This window comes from Rhinoraja longicauda, chromosome 13 (genome assembly GCF_053455715.1).
Source record: "Rhinoraja longicauda isolate Sanriku21f chromosome 13, sRhiLon1.1, whole genome shotgun sequence".
In the NCBI taxonomy this organism is placed as follows: Eukaryota; Metazoa; Chordata; class Chondrichthyes; order Rajiformes; family Arhynchobatidae; genus Rhinoraja; species Rhinoraja longicauda.
In genome coordinates this window covers 39,872,304-39,897,301 of record NC_135965.1, presented here as the reverse complement: position 1 = coordinate 39,897,301, position 24,998 = coordinate 39,872,304, and positions in this window count along the sequence as shown.

Sequence of the window (24,998 nt, the reverse complement as noted above, 5' to 3'; positions counted from 1 at the left end):
CCAGCATTTTGTGACAGATGCATGAGTAGTTCTTACAGCTTCCTATGTGTGATGTGATTGCTTCCTCCCTCAAAGTCCCCACCCAAGGATCAAGAGAGAACTATTCCGCAGTAATCCATTGCCTCTCCCTACTTACATGGTGGCGCAGCAGTAGAGTTGCTGCCTCACAGCGCCAGAGACATGGGTTCGACCCTGACTACGGGTGCTGTCTGTACGGAATTTGTGCATTCTCCCTGTGACCTCGTGGGTTTTCTCCGGGTGCTCCAGTTTCCTCCCACACTCCAAAGACGTACAGGTTTGTAGGTTAATTGGCTTTGATAAAATTGTAAATTGTCACCAGTGACAATAGACAATAGACAATTGGTGCAGTAGTAGGCCGTTCGGTCCTTCGAGCCAGCGCCATCATTCAATGTGATCATGGCTGATCATTCACAGTGTGTATAGGATAGTGTTAATGTGTGGGGATCGCTGGTCGGCAGGGACCCTGCGGGGGTCTGTTTCTGTGCTGGATCTCTAAACTAAACTAAACTAAAAGGATCGCCACTCCCCTCAGCCCCTTCCTTACGTTTTCTTCCTAAGGCGTCGGCAGCCACGGCCCTCTAATACATGTCCACATTGCTGGCCATAAGGGGATGTTCAGCAACTCGTTGAACTGGTTTAATCAAGACTCAAGGACCCAACTCCACTCTTCTAATTGGAACAAACCAATTAAGATAAGAATATGCAGCTGTCACTGTGCCTACTGGCAAAACTGGAGCAAATCTCACTGGCGTGGTTCAGATGTAGCTGTTTAAACTTCAGTCAGACGTGAATTTTAACACGTATGCTGACAAATTTGGGGACTTAGTGAGTCACAGGTGTCACATGGATTCCGTTGGTGAGGCCAACTCTTGCAGGTAAATCACCTCTGTTTCTATGCAGCAGGTTAGCCATGGTGTAGGATCAGAGACAGTCTGAGTGATATTAAAATTACTTTATTTTAGTTTGATGTTCATAATTGTATCAACACATGTTTACGTCCTTTTAATTATCTTTATTATTTTGAAATCTTTTAAATAAACCCTTTAAATAAAGGGTGGTATGGTGGTACAGCGGGCAGAGTTGCTGCCTTACAGCGCCAGAGACCAACATGTGTTGATCCTGACCATAAGTGCTGTCTGTACGGAGTTTGTACGTTCTCCCTGTGACCTGCGTGGGTTTTCTCCGAGAGCTCCGGTTTCCTCCCACACTCCAAAGACGTACAGGTTTGTAGGCTAATTGGCTTGGTAAAATTGTCCCTAGTGTGTTAGTTGCTGGTCGGCGTGGACTAGGTGGGCCGAAGGACCAGTCTCTGCACTCTATCTCTGTGTCTCTAAACTAAATTGTAATTTTGTAAAATATTGACATCAATTTTAATAGTTCCTTAATATTTCTAAATATTCCATTAATATGGGAATGTACAAAATAAGTTATGGGTTAAATAAGGTGAATGTGTAGAGTCTTTTTACCAGGGTGGGGGAATGAAGAACTGTTGAGCATAGGTTTAAGGTGTGAGGGGAAAAGATGTAATGAGAACCTGAGGCACAAGGTTTTCCCTCAATGCGCAGTGGGTATGTGAAATGAGCTGACAGAGGGGGTAGTTGAGGTGGGTACAATGACAACATTCAGAAGACATTTGGACAGATACATGGATAGGAAAGGTTGAGAGGGATATGTGCCAGATGTGTGTAAGTGGGACTGGGCTAGATGGGACATCTTGGTTAGCATGGAAGAGATGGGCCAAAGGATCTCTGACTCTCTCAACTATGACTTGTTTTCCTGAATACTAGGGGCATTGGATACATACATTTCTCAGCATTCAATGATTGATTAATACAGGCGTCAGAGATTATGGGGAGAAGGCAGAAGAATGGGGCTAGGAGGGAGAGATAGATCAGCCGTGATTGAATGGCAGAGTAGACTTGATGGGCCCAATGGCCTAATTCTACTCCTATCACTTATGACCTTATGCCTTATAACCTCACTCATACACTATGGAGGGCCGTACAGCAGTGATCTCAAGTGCCCCGTCTTAGCCAGTGGGGCATTCCTGAGGTACGCCCACATGACATGAGGCCAAGTTGGTGCAGAGACCTTGCTGCCTGACTTGAACATGAAGAAGGCTACACATTTGGCTCTCTGCTTTGGAATCAGGTGTGTGAGAGACACCACCGCGCAACGCGTGGGGAGAAGCGAGATACATTTCTTTTCAGTCTGATGAATGTTCTCAGCACAATACGTATCTTCGTTGCCCTATGCCAGAAGGCTTTGGATTTTATTTTTATTTTTTTTGATGAGAGAGATCAATTGCTTGAATACATCTGCTTTGAGAAAAGGTCACTTTGCCCTTTGCCTGACTCTTGCATTATCAGCTGATAAATGAGGACTGACATCTTAATTCACCACAGTTTAAAGGTTGTACTGAGAGTCTGAGTACATCTGAGCTGACACCAGGGTAATACCTTGTATGAGGTGAACGAGAAATATCCTCACAGTTGATTCCTGGTGCACTGAAGGCCTGAGGTGCTGCTGCATAAAGTGCTCACTTCAGGAAATCCGCACTGTCCTTCCACTGGTGTGGGACTTCATTTCAATTCAATAATTGAAACAGCATGGTAGCACAATGGTAGAGTTGCTGCCTTACAGCGCTTGCAGCGCCAGAGACCCGGGTTCGATCCCGACTATAGTTTTGTACGTTCTCCCCGTGACCGGTGTGGGTTTTCTCTGAGATCTTCGGTTTCCTCCCACACTCCAAAGATGTACAGCTTTGTAGGTTAATTGGCTTGGGTTTGTATACTTGGTATAAGTGTAAATTGTCCTTAGGCTTATATTAATGTGTGGGGATCATTGGTCGGTGTGGACACAGTGGGCCGAAGGGCCTGTTTCCTCACTGTATCTCTAAACTAAACTAAACGGCAATACTTTATATCTCTGGATTTGCTCCAAATGAATTTTTGAAGTGGTTGATCTGCATAAGATAATCATACTAGTCTGGCATAACCCTTCTGAGTTTATGGTGCATAACAAATTAATTTTCATCCTGTTCTTTATTACATTCTTATTCCAAATATTTTGAAGTTAAAACTTATTTTACTGTGTGCATTATCTCACTATCCAGAGGGTCAGGGGTGTTACATTGGTGTGGAGATGTTGGTGAACTAATGACAGCAGCCTATGACAAAAACCTTGCCGTTCCCTATCATTGACCCACACCCGTACATGTTCCAGGAACAAAATGTTCGGGAACGGGTTTCAAGGGTTACGGTGAGAAGGCAGGAGAATGGGATTGAGAGGGGAAGATAGATAATAATAATAATAATAATAATAATAATAATAATAATAATAATAATAATAATAATAATAATAATAATAATAATAATAATAATAATAATAATAATAATAATAATAATACATTACATTTATATAGCGCTTTTCATATACTCAAAGACGCTTTACAGGGATTTAGAGAACATAGGGAAGTGAATAAATAGATAAATAAGTAGACAAACAGAGAAAGGAGACAGAAGGTGGGGTGACCTTCAGTGGTTGAAGGCAGTACTGAACAGGTGAGACTTCAGTGATGTTTTGAATGTGGTGAGTGTGGAGGAGTCTCTGACGGTTTGAGGTAGTGAGTTCCATAGGGTGGGAGCAGCGATGGAGAAAGCCCTGTCCCCCCAGGATCTGAGTTTGGTCCGGATGTGGGGGGATAGGAGATTGGCAGTAGCAGAGCGGAGGGTGCAGGTGGGAGTGTGCCTGTGGAGGAGGTCGGTCAGGTAGGATGGGGCCAGGTTATGGAGGGCTTTGTAGGTCATGAGGAGGATTTTGTACTGGATTCTCTGGGGGATGGGGAGCCAGTGGAGTTTGTAAAGGACGGGGGTGATATGGTCACGGATCGGGGTGTGGGTGAGTAGACGGGCAGCGGAGTTTTGAATGTATTGAAGTTTACTGATGATTTTTGAGGGTGCGCCATAGAGGAGGCTGTTGCAGTATTCCAGACGGGAGGTGATGAAGGCGTGGATGAGGGTTTCTGCAGCTGTGGAGGAGAGGCATGGACGGAGACGGGCAATGTTTTTGAGGTGGAAGAAGGCTGTCTTTGTGATGTGTTTGATGTGTTTGTCGAAGGAGAGGGTTTGATCAAAGATGATACCAAGATTCCGGATGTGAGGGGAGGTGGATACTGGGAGACCATCAATATTGAGGATGAAGTTTTGGGTGGATTTGGTGAGCGTTTTTGGACCAATGATGATGATTTCAGATTTGTTGCAATTGAGTTTGAGGAAATTTGATTGAAGCCAAGATTTTATTTCAGTGATGCAGTTTGTCAGTGTAGAGTGTGTGGTGGGGGAGATTGACTTGGTGGAGATGAGGAGCTGGATATCATCGGCGAAGCAGTGGAAGTTGAGACCATGACGGCGGATTAATTGACCAAGGGGGAACAGGTAGAGGATGAAGAGGAGGGGGCCAAGGACTGAGCCTTGGGGGACACCTTGGAGGAGGGGAGCGGTGGGGGATTTACAGTTGTTAATGGAGATGAACTAGTGCCTGTCAGAGAGGTAAGATTTGAACCAGGATAGGGCTGTGCCGGTGATGTTAAAGGAGGTTTCAAGTCGGGTGAGGAGAATGGAGTGATTTATGGTGTCAAAGGCGGCGCTGATTTAATGATTTAATCAGCCTTGATTTAATGGCAGAGTAGACTTGGGTCGAATGGCCTGATTCTGCTCCCATCATTTATGAACTTATGAAAGCAGACTAAAATAGAATTGTGATACCATCGTCAATATAAACATGAAAACACACACGCTTGATTTAAAAGGACAGAGCATTGAGGTGCCGTGGCATCACCTATCCAGGTTCCATGTTCTCCAGAGATGCTGCTTGAGCCGCTGAGTTACTCTGGCCCTTTGAGTCTTTTTTTCTTGGAAACCAGCATCTGCAGCTTAGGTTAGTTTAGGTTAGAAATACAGCGCGGAAACAGGCCCTTCAGCCCGCCGATTCCGCGCCGACCTGCAATCACCGCACACTACTAGCCGACACACAATGAGGACAATTTACAATTTTACCGAAGCCAGTTAACCTACAAACCTGTACGCCTGAGGAGTGTGGAAAGAAACCGGAGCACCCTTAGAAAACCCACGCAGGTCACAGGGGGAACGTACAGATGGTGCCCGTAGTCAGGATCGAACCCGGGCCTTTGGCGTAGTAAGGCAGCAACTCTACCGCTGCGCCACCGAGCCGTCCCCGTTCCTGATGTTGGAGGCAGACACCAAACTGCCATTATTTGCAAAGCACGACGTTGGATGGTAACATTTGGATATTTGTGTTCAGTTGTGCGAATAACTTTAACCTGAGGATTTTGTATCATGTAAGTATAAAGACTGGAAACTGCCATTAGTCTCACTGTTATTTTGACACAATTTCTGACCCAAGGTTCATGTGATCTGACTTCAAAGCTGCATTTCGAAAGCACGATAATTAACTTGGCTGACTGATTGGATTATGGTTCATTGTGTTGATCCTGGTTATCCATTATCAGCGCATTGACGTTTTTAGGGGGCTTTGTTAATGCACACATTTATGGTAGATTCTTCTATCATGTAATTCATTAATTTGGTCTTACATTTTAGGTAGAAATATCTTTTGCAATGGTTCAAATTATTATGCCTGGCCTAATTGAAAATATAAAGATTCTGATGAATGTTGATGCTCTGGTAATTATCCACCTGTTTTACAGTTCATTTTCCATTATCTGTCGGGAGCTTTCACAGAATGGAGGCTGTTTAACATTCCGCTCTGCTCCTGACTGAGTGAGAGACTTTGTCCAGATCCATTTTAAGTCTATCCTCAAGGTGGTTAAAAAGAAATTGGTTCAAAATGAGTTTCTGTGTGTTGTTTAAATTCATGATTCACATTGGTCTGGCTGTTAACAAAAACTCGATGAAGTTGCCACACAGCAGACTGTCAACGCTATTTCAATTCTTGATTCGTCTTTATGTCATCTGGTGGTCGGTGTTTGGATTTTTGTTTTTGCGTTTTGTTTTCCATTTGTATTTGATACATATATATTTTTTTTTAATCTTTCCATTCTCCTAAAGGGCCTCTTCTTTCATCTTACTTCCTTATTAGTTTGCTCGGTCCTATCTTTTTTTGCTCACCATTTTTCATCAATTCATTCATCATCCCCAGTCTTTGTTTTCCTTAATGAAAATAGATTTGTGCATTTGAAAGATCTTTTTTTTTTTTTTAAAAGGCGGTGAATGACATTTTCCATGAAAAATATTTTCTGTGATCATTGACCTATCACAGAGATGACTTGCCTTTATTAAATTAGTTTTCTATCTGGGCTTTCTTTATAAATACTCTGTTCTAAGCAGATTACTGGAGTGATTGATTTTCATTTGACTGTTAAAAAATATTGAGTTGATCAGCACATACCAGAGGCTCAACGTACCAGCCAGTGACATGCAAACATTTCTGTTAGAGATGCAGCAAAAAAAAAAAGGGGAAAAAAAATGCTAATTGATTGTATGAAAGTCAAAGGAGAATGTCTGGATGTCCTTGTTACATATAATGTCAATGTAAGTTCACGAAGCTGCTTGTTGAAATGCAGTATTGATTTTACGGTTATGAATTATAGTTTCATAAATTAATTGCACGGCAAGAACAGAATCGCAAAACCTGCAGAGATTAAGAAAAGATCACGTTTTAAAGTCTCATTTCTTTCTTTCTCTCTCTCTCTCTCTCTGTGGAAAATCAATAAGCGGCTCGCAGCTTGTGATTGACCAGACACTTCAGGGTACAAGGTTCTTTGCTGCACTAACGGCATCTGAGAGAAGGTGTGTTAGCTCACTACTGATCCCATTCCATCTGTTTTGTCCTCCCCTTGAAAATGAAGCAGAAACATCCAGTCTCCTTGGAAATGAGTACCTTTAGGACTCAGGCTCTTGTGTAGGATGCCAGAACACACTTGTGTTGAAGGAAAAAGAATTATCTACATAGATGTGTTTATTGAACAAATTAACATAAGAATAAGGTGGGGCAACCGTAGAGTTGCTGCCTTACAACGCCAGAGACCAGAGCTCGATCCTGGCTACGGGTGCTGTCTGTATGGAGTTTGTACGTTCTCCCCGTGACCTGCGTGGGTTTTCTCTAGGCCCTCCGTGTTCCTCCCACACTCCAAAGACGTACAGGTTTGTAGGTTAATTGGCTTGGTATAAATGTAAATTATCCCCAGTGTGTGTAGGATAGTGTCGATGTGCGGGGGGGAGCATTGGTCGGTGTGGATTCAGATGGCTAAAGGGGCGGTTTCTGTGCTGTATTTCCAAACTAAACTAAATCAATCTAAACTAAATTAAACTAAATAGAAGTAGAAGTCTCCTTTCTAATTGAAGGGGTCTTGTTTCCTTCCAGACTCCAAACGTAGTGGGGAGGGGCATTGTGATAAGATGGAGGCTGAGAAATGAATGGCACAGAGTGTCAAAGAATCATAGCGTCATACAGCACGGAAACAGGCCCTTCGGCCCAACTTGCCCATGCCGAGTAAAATGCCCCATCTACACTATTTCCACCTACCCACATTTGGCCCATATCCCCCTAGACCTTTCCTATTCATATACCTTTCCAAATACCTTTTATTTGGAACTGCCTCAACTACCTCCTCTAGAGTCATAGTGTCATAACTAGAATCATTATTAACATGCTAATAATGTTATCACAGCAGATTACCTCAATAACAAAATATCCACTTGACATGACATTAGGATTTTCCCCTCACATTCTATATGAAAATATATTTAATTTTTTCAAAATAATTTGTCTTTTTTTAATGCTAGTCTACTATCAACGTTGTAAGAAAAAGTCTGCTTTGTGACATCTAGCCATGAAGCGTTTCACAATCAACACATTGGCTTGAGGTCAATCAACATTAGTGTGATTGGGCCATTTGAGTATGGGCAGATAATGAGTCACAGATCAGTCCAATCTTGGTCTTACCCATTACCCATATTGATACTTCGAGTCATAGAGTCATAGTGATACAGGGTTGAAAATTAGCCCTTCGGCCCAACTTGGCACACCGTCCAACATGTCCCAGCTACATTAGTCCCACCTGCCTGCGCTTGGTCCATATCCCTCCAAACCTCTCCCAACCATGTACCTGTCTGACTGTTTCTTAAATGTTGGGATTAGTCCCAGCCTCAACTGCCTCCTCTGGCAGCTTGTTTCATACACTCATCCCCCTTTGTGTGAAAAAGTAACCCCTCCATTAAATCTTTCCCCCTTCTCCTTGAAACTATGTCCTCTGGTCCTCGATTCCCTTACTCTGGGCAAGAGATTATGTGCATCTACCCAATCTGTTCCTCGCATAATTTTATACACCTTTCTCAGAAGACAATAGGTGCAGGAGTAGGCCATTCGGCCCTTCGAGCCAGCATCGCCATTCAATGTGATCATGGCTGATCATTCACAATCAGTACCCCGTTCCAGCCTTCTCCCCACACCCCCTGACTCCGCTATCTTTAAGAGCTCTATCTAGCTCTCTCTTGGGAGCATCCACAGAATTGGCCTCCACAGCCCTCTGAGGCAGAGAATTCCACAGATTTACAATTCTCTGACTGAAATAGATTTTCCTCATCTCCGTTCTAAATGGCCTACCCCTTATTCTTAAATTGTGGCCCCTGGTTCTGGACTCCCCCAACATTGGGAACATGTTTCCTGCCTCGAGTGTGTCCCATCCCTTAATAATCTTATATGTTTCGATAAGATCCCCTCTCATCTTTCTAAATTACAGAGTATACAAGCCTAGTCGCTCCAGTCTTTCAACATACGACAGTCCCGCTATTCTGGGAATTAACTTAGTGTACCTACGCTGCATGCCCTCAATAGCAAGAATATCCTTCCTCAAATTTGGAGACCAAAACTGCACACAGTACTCCAGGTGCGGTCTCACTAGGGCCCTGTACAACTGCAGAAGGACCTCTTTGCTCCTATACTCAACTCCTCTTGTCATAAAGGCCAACATGCCATTAGCTTTCTTCACAGATTGTGGTTATTCCTATTAGACTGGCCTGCACTCACCTCATCCAAGAAAGCTTACAAACTATCCACACCCAAGCCATTGCCTGTACAACATTAAGATGCCATTCATTATAACTTCGACCTAGCCTCCTGTAGTCTAGGTTTTAGAATTGTGCCCCAGCTGAAGGCCACTACCAAGTAGAGAAGCTGGTAACCAGTCACCCTTCCAACAAGTTCACATTCGCAGAGTTGTCGGAGGAGGTTTGTTTTACATCTACCCTTCACCAAAATACTGAAGTTGCTGGATATTTTGCCTGCAACTCTTGCAGGAACATATGCTCAAAGATATTGCTTATAATGCAGCATTATAAAATCCTAGAGGAATATGCCACAGAGTTATGGAGAAATATAGCAAAGTAAGAGGCCTTTTGGCCAACTAAGTCTGTGTCAACAATAGACAATAGGCGCATGAGGAGGCCATTCGGCCCTTCGAGCCAGCACCACCATTCAATGTGATCATGGCTGATCATTCTCAATCAGTACCCTGTTCCTGCCTTCTCCCCATACCCCCTGACTCTTCTATCCTTAAGAGCTCTATCAAGCTCTCATCTAGATAGCTCTATCTAGCTATCCTTAAGAGCTTTATCTAACTCTAGGTCAACCACCAATTACCCATTTAAAAATTAAACCTAACCTAACACATTTATTCTAGTGATATTCCCATAAACTACATCTTCCCTCTCACCCTATTCATCTATGCACTATTTACAATTGGCAATTAACCCACCAGTACACCTATCTTTGGGGTATGGGAAGAAAATAGGAGCATCCAGGAAAACTCATGGATTCACATGGAGAAAGTGCAAACCCTACCCAAACATCAGTGGGGGATCATGAGCGTAACTAGACCACTGGTAACTCTAATAAATGTACCCCTCTGCCACCCAGCTGTACAATGTTTACATTAACTTTCATCGTCATGTTTCAAATCTTTTAAATATTTAGTTCTGCTTTGTGATTGAAGTTGAAGTCAAAAAACCTCCTCTCTCTAACTTTACAGTGGTCATCTTTAGTTTAGTTCAGAGATAAAGCGTGGAAACAGGCCCTTCTGCCCACTGAGTCCACGCCAACCAGCGATCCCTGCACACTAACTCTATCCTACACACACTACGAACAAGTTTTTACAATTATACCAAGCCAATTAACCTACAAACCTGCACGTCTTTGGACTGCGCGACAGAACCGGATCTCTGGGAGAACGTACAAACTCTGTACAGACAGCACCCGTAGTGAGGATCGAACCAGGGTCTCAGGTGCTGTAAGGCAGCAACTCTACCGCTGTGCCGCCGTGCCGCCCCAAGACTAAATTAGTGTGAGACAGTGAAGAAAGCCAATGGAATGTTGGCATTCACAACAAGAGGAGTTGAGTATAGGAGCAAAGAGGTCCTTCTGCAGTTGTACAGGGCCCTAGTGAGACTGCACCTTGAGTACTGTGTGCAGTTTTGGTCTCCAAATTTGAGGAAGGATATTCTTGCTATTGAGGGCATACAGCGTAGGTACACTAAGTTAATTCCCAGAATAGCGGGACTGTCGTATGTTGAAAGACTGGAGCGACTAGGTTTGTATACACTAGAATTTAGAAGGATGAGAGGGGATCTTATGGAAACGTATAAGATTATTAAGGGGTTGGACATGTTAGAGGCAGGAAACATGTTCCCAATGTTGGGGGAGTCCAGAACCAGGGGCCACAGTTTAAGAATAAGGGGTAGGCCATTTAGAACAGAGATGAGGAAAAACTTTTCTAGTCAGAGAGTTGTGAATCTGTGGAATTCTCTGCCTCAGAGGGCAGTGGAGGCCAATTCCCTGAATACATTCAAGAGAGAGCTAGATAGAGCTCTTAAGGATAGCGGAGTCAGGGGGTATGGGGAGAAAGCAGGAACGGGGTACTGATTGAGAATGATCAGCCATGATCACATTGAATGGCGGTGCTGGCTCGAAGGGCCGAATGGCCTACTCCTGCACCTATTGTCTATTGTCTATCATATCGAACATTCCACTTTTAAAAATTCTTAGCCAATGCTGAGTCAGCTGTTCTCAGCCAGTGTTTTGTGTTACTGGACAACATCTCTGAGCAGAAGCAAGAAGGCAAATATCAAAATGCACCATGTTAGGAAAATAAATAAAAACTAATCGTATTATATAAAGGTCATCAATTATACTTATGGTAGTTCTCTGATACAGTGTAATAGTCTTGCTAAAATTACCATTGCTCCATTCGTAAAACATTGCTTTGATGTAAGAGATTCCAAGCCATTATTTTTCAGTGGAGTCAAATAGTGGGTTATGAATTAAGTACAAAGGGGCTAAGAGCTGGAACTGTTAAAATACACCCTGTCATGCTTTATTGCATCAAGCAGTAAATGTGAATCGAGATTGTGAAACTGAAAGATTTATTAAAAATAAGAGAATTTAACTGTCACATTGTAATCAGCAGTGGTGCAAAACAGCAGTGAAGACATGCTCTGTTAAAATCATTTGATATCGTGGAACCAGAGAGTCCTCTTTTGATCATATGTGCAAGTCATTTCATTCTTTCAACATGTGAATTAGTGTTCAATTCATTACAAGTCATTTCCACCAATGGAACTTTAAACTTTACAGATAATTCAAACAGGGGTGGCATGGTGGCGCAGATGTAGAGTTGCTGCTCCACAGTGCTTACAGTAATGATCCTGGCTACGGGTGCTTGTCTGTACGGAGTTTGTACATTCTCCTCGTCTCCTGCGTGGTTTTATTCCGAGAACTTCGGTTTCTTCCCACTCTCCAAAGATGTACAGGTTTGTAGGTTAATTGGCTTGGTATGAACATATAAAATTGTCCCCAGTGTGTGTAGGATAATGTTAGTGTGCGGGGATCGCTGGCTGGTGCGGACTCGGTGGGCCGAAGGTCCTGTTTCCACGCTGTATCTCCAAACTAAACTAGACTAAACTAGTAATTCTATTTCACTACTGAAAGCATTTAACACCTGATTTAGCACAAAGACCTTCAGTGTCCTTGAACATGTTGAAGGTAGTTATGTGTCTAATGATGAACAATATTCTCAATGAGAAAGAGCGGATTCAGGATGGGTAAATGTTGCAGTACTGTGCCAGGTTTTGAAGAGAGGTTCAACGAAGAACTCCCAACACTTTCCTACACAAGAACCGGCAAGTTTGGGATTGCTGCCTAAGGGAACACAGATGCAGAAAATACAGCCTTGCTGACAGATGTTTGCTAGCAGTTCTGTAACTGCACTCTGTTGATGGAATGTAAAGTTATACAAATTATCCACACTGTAGATGGGGAAATTCCTCTTCCATGATTTGATATCAATGGAGGTAGTGAAAGATTAAGATAAATGCCAATGTTCTCAGATTATTTGAATGTTCTTAAATAGTTTTAAAAGATTTTTTAGGTATCATAGAATTTTTTTATTTCGATTTTATTTATTGTTAATAATGTAGGGATCTTTTGTAGACACAAAATGCTGGAGCAACTCAGCGAGACAGGCAGCATTTCTGGAGAGAAGGAATGGGTGATGTTCCGGGTCGAGACCCTTCTTCAGACGCTTTTTGTATGCCCCCATAACAACAAAAATCTTTGAGAGATTTGGCTACCAGCTATATGGGTGGCACGGTGGCTGCCTTACAGCGTCAGAGACCCGGGTTCGATCCTGACTATGGTGCTGTCGGTGTGGAGTTTGCACATTCTCGCTATAACTGCATGGGATTTCTCCGGGTGCTCTGGTTTCCTCCCACTCTCCAAAGACGTACAGGCTTGGAGGTAAATTGGCTTCTGTAAATTGTCCCTGGTGTATAGGATGCAAGTAGTGATTGCTGGTCGGCATGGATTCGGTGGGCCAAAGGGCCTGTTTCCAAGCTGTAATTTTAAACTAAACTAAACTATTTGGCAGGTATGGTTTAGCAACTTGAGCATGGATTTCTTGGTGGTTTCCTGGTCTGGGCAAGCCCTCGGCTTCCTTATGATTGGATTTGCAAGCAACACTGGCCTGATTGCCTCTGTCCATAAATTTCCAGCTGTTAGATGTGGCTAAAGTAAGGGATTGATGGTTCACTGCTAACATGGAATCAAAACCAACAAACATGAAGATTAGGAACGTAAAATGCCATGATCAGCCATGATCGCATTGAATGGTGGTGCTGGCTCGAAGGGCTGAATGGCCTACTCCTGCACCTATTGTCTATTGTCTATTGTCTATTGTCTAAAATGTCTAAGGAAAAGACCAGCAGCCCCTCCTGGGTCTCTGTGTGTTAACTCTGGTTTTACACCAACTTGTTTATTTTTTTCATGTTGTCTCTCCATTTCTTCTCCACTTCCTCGATTTAGTGTGGTTTAGTTTAGACATACAGCATGGAAACCTGCCCAATGAGTCCATGCCCACCATCGGTCACCTGTTTACACTAGATCTATGTGATCCCACTATCTCGTGTATTCCCTGCACACCAGGAGAATTTTACAGAGGTCAATTAATCTGCAAACCCACACGCCTTCGGGAATGTGGGAGGAAACCGGAGCACCCGGAGGAAACCCATGCTGTAACAGGGTGAACATGGAAACTCTGCACAGTCAGCATTCCAGGTGCGGATTGAACCCAGGTTTTTAGCACTGTGAGGCAGCAGCTCTACTAGTTACACCACTGGGATGCCCTAAACACAGAGAATGCCAATGCTTTTTTTTGCTGTTTAGCTGACCAAAATAAAATGTATTGAAATAATTCTTGGCCATTGTCTATCAGATGAAAATAGAATGGGGAAAAATATAAAGGCTATCTTTCATGATTCAATGTAAAATATATGTCAAGTGTATAGGCATTATAGAAAAAAAAGTTTGATCATATCACTATTCATTCCCTATGTCATATTATTTGACATAAATGTCAACATATGCCAGCTGATATTTATATCTCTGCCTTGCAGTATAGCACAAATAATCTGCGTGATACTCTGTATGTCCACAGATCAGATAAAACCCATTTCCATTTTATAAAAGGTGACATTTCAGCTCAGTTGAAAGAGCATGCATCTCAGAGTCGGAAAAGTGTGGAATGGACCTCACCATGAACAATGGGCTGACTTTGTAGAGCAGTGCTGACATTGTGATGCTTTGCCAGAGGATATAATGCAAAACTGTGCCCTTGTCTAACTCCTCCAGAGACTGTAGTGTTCATCTCGAGCTCAGCTACATAATGCTTGGTTATTCACTCATTTTAATATCTTTGCGCAATATTTTCTGTATTAAAAATCTCTATTGTAGTTACCAACATAATGTTTAGATCTGCACATCAGAAGTAATCTGTGGTAGTAATCTGTGGTAGACCCAGAGTATTTTTTTCACACAATGCAAATTATAATATTACTTTGAAAAAGTAATAGGGGCGGCACGGTGCCACAGCGGTAGAGTTGCTGCCTCACAGCTCCAGAGACCTGGGTTCGATCCTGACCACGGGTGCTGTCTGTACGGAGTTTGTACGTTCTCCCCGTGACCGCGTGGGTTTTCCCCGGGTGCTCCAGTTTCCTCCCACACTCCAAAGACGTGCTGGTGTGTAGGTTTATTGGCTTTGGTAAAGATTATAAACTGTCCCTAGTGTGTAGGATGGTGCTAGTGTACGGGGATCGCTGGTCGGCACGGACACGGTGGGCCGAAGGGCCTGATTCTGCGCTGTATCTCTAAACTTAAAAACTAAACTATGATGAAGAAGTAGAATCTCAATTTCTGTCCTGGCTTCACAACCTCTCCTGTTCCGAGCAAAGTCAAGATGTGAATTGATCAAACTGCTGATGAGAAAATTCATTACTTGGTACATTTACAAAAATATTAAAAAATTATACACAGTTACATCAAGGTTTGACAGATGTGAATTTAACTGCTTTAGAAACTCTGGCAGCAGTGGATGACCTATACCAGACACCACAATGCTTCACTGTATTGAATTCATGCTGACACCACTTAGTTGCAATCACTTCAATTGAACGGTGTCTGGATGGGAACAAGAACCAGCGAGAGGTCATTGGTTATAAACAAAATCTAAAGAATAAATGATAGTATGAAGGTAAATGAATATTCCAGAAATATCACTTGTGAATGCATTATTCATTCAATTGAAAGACTGGAGTTCTGGGACAACTAAAGGTGAAATAGTCTATTTTTAGCCTGGGATAGACACAAAAATGCCTGTGGAAAACTCTGCCTCAGAAGGTAGTGGAGACCAATTCCCTGGATGCTTTCAAGAGAGAGTTAGATGGAGCTCTTAATGATAGCGGAGTCAAGGGATACGGAGAGAAGGCAGGCACGCGGTACTGATTGTGGATGATCAGCCTTGATCACGGTGAATGGTGGTGCTGGCTCGAAGGGCCGAATGGCCTCTTCCTGCACCTATTGTCTATGGTCTAAAAAGCTGGAGTAACTCAAATAGTTTGAAGAAGGGTCTCAACCCGAAACATCACCTATTCCTTTTCTCCAGAGATGCTGCCTGACCCGCTGAGTTACTCCAGCTTTTTGTGCCTATCTTCAGTTTACACCAACATCTGCAGTTCCTTCCTACATAGATGTAGCCTGCTATCTCTCTCATCATGTGTGGGAAGGAACTGCAGATGGTGGTTCAAATCAAAGATAGACACAAAATGCTGGAATAACTCAGCAGGACAGGCTGCATCTCTGGAGAGAAGGAATAGGTGACGTTTCGAAATGTCTATCTCTCTCATCAACCTTGTTCTAGTTATTTCTTTAAACATTTCTTCCTGCTCATTCTTCTGGAGCCATTTAATGATCACTTTGGATAATGATTAATTAAACAATCATATTTCTTGGCTGTAAATTGGTTAGATCTGGGTCCCTCCTCAAAATGAAACATTCCTGTTAAACACCTACCAGATGTATTATGAAGGGAAGGGAAATATATATTTTTTAATGGAAAATATCTATGCTTTGACCAAAGAAACACGGGCGATGAAATAAAAAAGATTTTGCATGTGGTAAATAATTTGGAACAGACTTTACACCAAAGAGAGAGACTCACTTTTTATGACTTGTTTAAAAAGGGATACTTGTCAAAATAGTAACATTTTTGTTAAATAGAAAATGCATGAAGATTAGTATTAATTCACATAGCTTGTATGGAGACACACACAAGTGCAATATTAATGGACTGAATACACTGTTTTAATGCTCCAACATCATACAGTTATAGGGGGGGGGAAACACAAATTTTGGTCAAACATTTACAGACGATGTGCCATTGTTCATCCGTTGAATTCTCCAATTTTAGGCTGAACACTAAACGCTCCAATTTTAGATAACCTCAACAATTCCCCCCCCCCCCCTACCTTTTCTCCCTCACACCCAACCTTTCTCTGCCACCCCCCCCTCCCCTGTGCCCCCACTAGACTTGCATGTACTTCTCCCCTCCCCCTCCCCCTCCTACATTCCTTCCTCTGACTTCACAATTTGCAACACTTCATTCTGTTTGTCCAACATCTCCTGGTTTTATTTCTGGCCTTTGTTCCAAACCATCTGACTGTCAAAGAACCCCCCTCCCCGCTGGTATACACATATTACCGACCACGCTTTTGTCCTGCCTCTCTTCTCTTGCAGCCTTCTTCCCCACCCCCCCCCCTATAATCGGCCTAAAGAAGCCCCCTTAGCCTCTCTTGAAATGGTTGCAATATTTAAAGTCATCTGAATTTTCGATACTCCCACCAATCTTTAATTGGCACATGTAATTAAATTCTTGTATAATTAACTTGTATAATTATCCTTATATGGGCAAAACACAGTTACGTTTACAATTACATTTGAAAATAACTGATTGGTAATCAAAGCCAGGCAAAGTGCTGTTGTTCCACATTGTTGGCTCTCTAGATTATACTATTTTAATCTAAAAAAGGCGCAAAGTGCTGGAGTGACTCGATGGGACAGGCAACTTCTCTGGAGAACATGACAGATGACGTTTCAGGTCAGGGTCCTTCTTCGGACTGATTGAACTAATACTTTAACCGACCTCAAGGATAATATCAGGGATACTAACCTTTTCAAAAATAAATGGTGAGCTGGTCCCAGACAATATAATTACACAATATATATTTTTTAATATAATTATCAAAACAAAGCATGACATTATTGGTGAACTTCATTTTAGAATAATAATTTTGATTTCTAACTGAATACATACCAACCTTTCCTCACTACAAAGATTACAACGTTCTGAATATATAACATTTCCATTAATACTTGCCTTACTTTTATTGTTGATTCCCCCATAGTATCCATCCGTTGTGATCTTCAGCAATGAATTTGAGCATTTCCATTTTAATGCCTTGAACAAAGACACAGTAAATGGCCAAAGGGTCACCCTGTTACTTTCAACTGACAAAAAAAAGCAAATCGTTTAGCGTACTCTATGGTAAGTTAATGTTTAACCCTTGAACCGAATATGGTAATGGAAAAACACAAATTGTCGGAGCAACTCAGCGGGTCAGGCAGCATCACTGGAGAGAAGGAATAAGTGATGTTTCAGGTCGAGACCCTTCTTCAGACTGAGAGTCAGGGGAGAGGGAATCTAGAGGTATGAAAAGGGACAGAACCATAGCACGTGGCAATGTAAAGCTTTGAAACCATTTACATTGAATCTTCATGAATCGATCAATGCTTCATTCTCCCAATTCACGCTGCGGGAGAGTTGCTGCTTTACAGCGCTAGAGACCCGGGTTCGACCCTGACAACGGGTGCTTGTCTGTGTGGAGTTTGTACGTTCTCTCCGTGACCTGCGTGGGCTTTCTTCGAGATCTTCGGTTTCCTCCCTCACTCCAAAGACGTACAGGTTTGTAGGTTAATTGGCTTGGTATGAATGTAAAATTGTCCCTAGTGTGTGTAGGTCAGTGTTAATATGCGGGGATCGCTGGTCGGAGTGGACTCGGTGGGCCCAAAGGCCTGTTTCTGTAAACTAAACTAAACTAAACTTAGTTATATTGTAAAAGATTCACAACTGTAGCATGTCTTAAAACAACAGTGTTCCCAAAATATTGGGTGGGATATCGTTCAGTCCCCATGGTGATATTTGTGATAGGCACAAAAAGCAATTTATCTTCAAGTCAAAAGCAGAGAGCTCTTTTGACACTATTGCCCTCCAACATTTCATATCCTCTGAGGATGATCAAAAATGTAAATCCTGACATTTTAACAATTAATCATACCATGAACCTATCTATGGTTGTCAATGTAAATCCCAGGAGACTGTGAGACATATTTACAGGAAAACTCTACTATAGGGGCATCTGGATAAGAAAGCCAACATAATGAACAAGTTGCAGTTAGAATAACCTTTGCAGTGTCACAAAATGCATTTTACAACAGGCTTGATTGTTTACTCATGAATCTGTAAGGATTCAATTTCATAGCACTGTATTAGAGTTTATATTTGTCAATGAGAAGAGATGAATTGATTATTGTATCACATAACCAAAGGCTGATCTTTTACAATTGCCTTAATTTACTTGTCCATATACATTAGCGATAAGGTTATTTCATATATCTTACTGTAAATAATCTTGTGATTATTAACATATGTTTATAAAATGCCATGGCAGGACAATAACTTATAGGTGAGGCCATTTCACAAGTAACCATGTATAATTCATACATCATGTAGTCAAAAAGCTAACATTCACTATAATAACATTAGGTTTTAACAAACAGCAGCAAGACCATTATTTGGAGTATTGTGAGCAATTGTGGGCCTCATATCTGAGGAAGGATGTGCTGGCTTTGGAGAGGGTCCAAAGGAGGTTTACGAGAACGATCCCAGGAATACTTGGGTGAACATTGGATGAGCGTTTGATGGCACTGGGCCTGTAGTCGCTGGAGTTTAGAAGGATGAGGGGAACTTAGCAGATAATGAAAGGCCCAGATAGAGGGGATGTGGACAGGATATTTCCACTAGTGGGAGAGTCTAGAACCAGAAGTCATAGCCTCAGAATAAAAGGATGTACCTTTAGAAAGGAGGTGAGGATGAATTTATTTCGTCAGAGGGTGGTGAATCTGTGGAATTCATTGCCACAGATGACTGTGGAGGCTAAGTCGATGGGTATTTTTAAGAGTCTTGATTCCTAAGGGTGTCAGGGGTTATGGGGAGAAGCAGGAGAATGGGGTTAGGAGGGAGAGATAGATCAGCCATGATTGAATGGCGGAGTAGACCTGATGGGCCGAATGGCCAATTCTGCTCCAATAACTTATGAACTACGCATGGTGTCAAACATGATCTCATATTCAGGGAGACCAAAGTTAATTCTCATCCCGGGTCCACTTTCCCAGCTAATCCATGTATCAATCGATTCCATTAGTACCGAAGCAGTGTCCCACAGCCATCCCCATGCTACCCTTCCTCTAACACCACCACCTGCCTTCCACCATCGTTGACAAGTCACATTATGAATATCTTCAGGATAGCAATAGACCATAGGAGGAGCTTCTTCTGGGGCGTAAGCTCTGATCATAAAGCAAGTCAGGAAAATCCAAGATTTGATTCATCAACATAGACTTGCATCATGATCTTAGACTATTCAGCTCTCGCAAACAATCTCTGAGCATCTACCCATTTGGTTTAGACAGACAGCACGGAAACAAGCCCTTCGGCACACCAAGTCCGCGCAATCCAGCGATCCCAGTACACTACCATTATCCTACACACTAGGGGCAATTTACACTCTTTAGCGAAGCCAATTAACGTATTGGGAGTGTGGGCGGAAATCAGAGCACCCGGGGAAAACCCATGCGATCACAAGGAGAAAGTACAAATTCTGTACAGACAGCACCCGTAGTCAGGATCGAACCCGGGTCTCTGGCGCTGTAATGGAGAAAGTCCACCGCTTTGTCACCGTGCCGCCCGAATATCTCAGAGTAATGCCGCCCACAACCTGATAAACAATAAGATGAAGGATAAACATTAATAAAAATTGCAAATGGTTGACATGTATTCTTGAAGGTGATTCAAAAGTGTGGTATAAGTTAATAAGTTCATAATGTTATAGGAGCCATTATAGGAGCCATTGGGCCTATCAAGTCTACTCCGCCATTCAATCATAGCTGATCTATCTCTCCCTCCTAACCCCATTCTCCTGCTTCTCCCCATAACCCCTGACAGCCGTACTAATCAAAAATCTATCTATTAAAATATCCAATGACGGCCTCCACAAGCGTCTGTGGCAAAGAATTCAAAGGATTCACCACCCTCTGACTAAAGAAATACCTTCTCATCTCCTTTCTAAAGGTACATCCTTTTATTCTGAGGCTACGACCTCTGGCCCGAGACAATAGACAATAGGTGCAGGAGGAGGCCATTCGGCCCTTCGAGCCAGCACCGCCATTCAATGTGATCATGGCTGATCATTCTCAATCAGTACCCCGTTCCTGCCTTCTCCCATGCCCCCTGACTCCGCTATCCTAAAGAGCTCTATCTAGCTCTCTCTTGAGAGCTAGACTCTCCCACTAGTGGAAACATTCTCTCCACATCCACTCCATCCCAGCCTTTCACGATTCGGTAAGTTTCAATGAGGTCCCTGCCTCACCCTTCTAAGCTACAGCGTGTACAGGCCCAGTGCCGTCAAACGCTCATTATATTTCTTTGCTTCAATTTTATTTATTTTTAAAAATGACAGCAAATCTGCACCCAGGAGAAAGAAACAAAATTTAGAGTCCCGGTACCAATCATTAAGAGTTGGCTGCTGTTATACTTTGCACCTGCTACATTGACTTCTGACCCAATAAATAGCACCGTGCATTTATTAACTGTGTGGCTTGATTTTGTTTGTTAGTTCAGCAGAGCCTTGCCGAAGCACCTGAGAAGAAAAAGAACTGTATCCCATCTGTTAACATTTTGAAAATGAATAAAACTATTTACTCCACAAACAGAGGAGCCGTAACACCACATGGATCAACATTTTTAAATGCTTCCTGAGCGTGTTTTGAGGGAAATGTTCCAAAGGATGGTGGTGGGACCCATCTGACTTCACAGGTCACTGTCCACATGGACAGAGGTAAAGAATGTTAGCTGGAAGAGATGAGGCATGTCCGTGCGGCACGTAATGCCCAGAGGGCTGGCTGCAAGTGAATTGCCATGTTTAGAGATCTCATCAGGTCAACCAATTGAACTGTTCACCAGCCCTGTCTTTAATGAAGCATCCGAAATGTTAATGGAATAAAGCGTTTGTTCACTTTGCCTCCCACAATATTCTCCAGCTAATCGCTCAAAGACACTCTGCAGCAGCAGAATAAATATGAAACTGCAGTGCTTCCGACAGTCCTATTTTTAAAAATGTTTCAATGGGACTGCACGTTCAGAGAACTTTGATCTTAACAGAGTACATGGAAAAGTACAGCACAATCACAGGCCCTTCACCCCACAATCTCCAACCGAACATGAAGCTAAGATAAACTGACCTCATCTGCCAGCACATGATCCATACCACACACACACAGACACAGACACAGACACAGACACAGACACAGACACAGACACAGACACACACACAGACACACACAGACACACACAGACAGACACACACACACACACACACACACACACACACACACACACACACACACACACACACACACACACACACACACACACACACACACACACACACACACACACACACACACACTCACACACACACACACTCACACACACACACACACACACACAGACACACACACACACACACACACACACACACACACACACACACACACACAGTCATACACACAGACACACACACACACACACACACACACACACACACACACACATCTCTGCAGGAAAAAACTGCAGATGCTGCTTTAAATTGAAGATGGACACAAAATGCTGGAGTAACTCAGCGGGACAGCATCTCTGTAGAGAAGAAATGGGTGATGTTTCGGGTCGAGACTCTTCTTCAGACTCCTTCAGACTGAAGAAGGGTCTCGACCCGAAAAATCACCCATTCCTTCTCTCCAGTGATATATATATATATACTGTATGTGTGTATATACACTGATCAGCCGAAACATTATGACCACTGACAGGCAAAGTGAATAACATTGATTATTTAGTTACAATGGCACCTGTCAAGGGGTGGGATATATTAGGCAGCAAGTGAACAGTCAGTTCTTGAAGTTGATGTGTTGGATGCAGGAGAAATGGGCAGGAGTAAAGACCTGAGCGACTTTGACAAGGGCCAAATTGTTATAGCCAGACGACTGAGTCAGAGCATCTCTGAAACGGCAAGGCTTGTGGGGCGCTCCCGGTCAGCAGTGGTGAGTACCTACCGACAGTGGTCCGAGGAGGGACAAACCACAGGGTGTTGGGCGCCCAAGGCTCATCGATGCGCAAGGGCAACGAAGGCTATTCCGTCTGGTCTGAACCGACTATGTGAAGACGACAAGCCGGTGGAGGGAGTGTGATGCTCTGGGCAATGTTCTGCTGGGAAACCCTGTGTCCGGCCATTCATGTGGACGTCAATTTGACACGTGTCACCTACTTAAACATCGTTGCGGACCAGGTACACCACTTCATGGCAGTGGTATTCCCTGATGGCAGTGGCCTCTTTCAGCAGGATAATGCGCCCTGCCACACTCCACATATTGTTCGGGAATGGTTTGAGGAACATGATGAAGTGTTCACGGTGTTGCGTTGGCCTCCAAATTCTCCACTTTCAGAAAGCCTTCGACAAAGTCCCACATAGGAGATTAGTGGGCAAAATGAGAGCACATGGTATTGGGGGTAGGGTACTGACATGGATAGAAAATTGGTTGGCAGACAGAAAGCAAAGAGTGGGGATAAATGGGTCCCTTTTAGAATGGCAGACAATGACTAGTGGGGTACCGCAAGGCTCGGTGCTGGGACCGCAGCTATTTACAATATACATCAATGACTTGGATGAAGGGGTTAAAAGTAGCATTAGCAAATTTGCAGATGATACAAAGCTGGGTGGCAGTGTGAACTGTGAGGAAGATGCTATGAGGTTGCATACTGGAGACGAGAAGAGTCCAGTACAAATCAGGCTGGCAACAGATAAACTCTGGAAGGGTAGACCCCATAATGGTCGATTATTGGCTGGGGAAGATGTGCTAATGAGAGGGATAAAAGGATATGAACAATGGAAATAGTAGGGTGGGGGAGGGATGGGAGAGAGGGGAGGAGGGAGTGCAGGAGTTTCTTGAAACTTCAAGGGTTCTGAACCTACACGTCACCTATTCCTTTTCTCCGGAGATGCTGCCTGACCCGCTGCCTTAATGCAACATTTTGGGCCTGTCTTTAATGTGAAACGTACCTGGATCTCCTAAAATCCTTTTTCAGTCTTACTCTTTCCTGTCTCTGTAAACATCCACAGCCCCAGGTTATGTACGCACCACCTGTTTTAATGTCAGGGAGCATCCCTGGGTTTAATTATACCATCACCAGCAGCCGTGCGTTCAACTGCAAAGCCCTCAGATTTGAAATTCCTTCCTTAAACTTCTTTGTTTCGATATTTTCTTCAGGTAGACAATAGACAATAGACAATAGACAATAGGTGCAGGAGGAGGCCATTTGGCCCTTCGAGCCTGCACCACCATTCAATGTGATCATGGCTGATCATTCTCAACCAGTACCCCATTCCTGCCTTCTCCCCATACCCCCTGACTCCGCTATCCTGAAGAGCTCTATCTAGCTCTCTCTTGAATGCATTCAGAGAATTGGCCTCCACTGCCTTCTGAGGCAGAGCATTCCCCAGATTTATAACTCTCTGACTGAAAAAGTATTTCCTCATCTCCGTTCTAAATGGCCTACCCCTTATTCGTAAACTGTGCCCCCTGGTTCTAGACTCCCCCAACATTGGGAACATGTTTCCTGCCTCTATCGTGTCCAACCCCTTAATAATCTTATATGTTTCAATAAGATCCCCTCTTGTCCTTTTAAATTCCAGTGTATACAAGCCTAGCCGCTCCAGTCTTTCAACATATGACAGTCCTGCCATTCCAGGAATTAACCTAGTAAACCTACGCTGCACGCCTTCAATAGCAAGAATATCCTTCCTCAAATTTGGAGACTAAAACTGCACACAGTACTCCAGGTGCGGTCTCACTAGGGCCCTGTACAACTGCAGAAGGACCTCTTTGCTCCTATACTCAACTCCTCTTGTTATGAAGGCCAACATTCCATTGGCTTTCTTCACTGCCTGCTGTACCTGCATGCTTCCTTTCAGTGACTGATGCACTAGGACACCCAGATCTCGTTGTACGTCCCCTTTTCCTAACGTGACACCTTGATCAGGTGGCTTAATCATTTCTTTTGTGGACTTGTGTCAAATACGCAAGGAAATTTTCTCTCCACAACAAAAAAAAGGGCAACCCTGTGGTGCAGCAGTAAATTTGCTGCCTTACAGCACCAGAGACCTGGGTTCGATCCTGACTATGGGTGCTGTCTGTATGGAATTTATACGTTCTCCCCGCGACCTACGTGGATTTTCTCCGGGATCTCCGGTTTCCTCCCACGCTCCAGAGATGTACAGGTTTGTAGGTTAATTCGCTTCGGTAAAAAATTGTAAATTGTCTCTAGTGTGTGTGGAATGGCGTTAGTGTGTGGGATCGCTGGTTGGCGTGGGCCAGTTTCGGTGGGCCGAAGGGCATGTTTCTGCGCTGTATCTCTAAACTAAACTAAACTAAACTAAACTAAAATGCAAGGCGTTGTGATGTTGGGCAATTTTCTGTCGGTGCCGCAAAAGCCTAATTTAATTCTCATCTTGAAAACATTTGAGTTCTTCAGTAAAGTGCTGTATAAAAGAGGAGAAAAAATCCTTGCTTGAAACTGTCAAGACCAAAGCCCTTGCTGACAAATGTAATAACTGAAAGCAACATGGATGGTAACTCTATAACTTTTCTGAGTAATTATTGTGTAA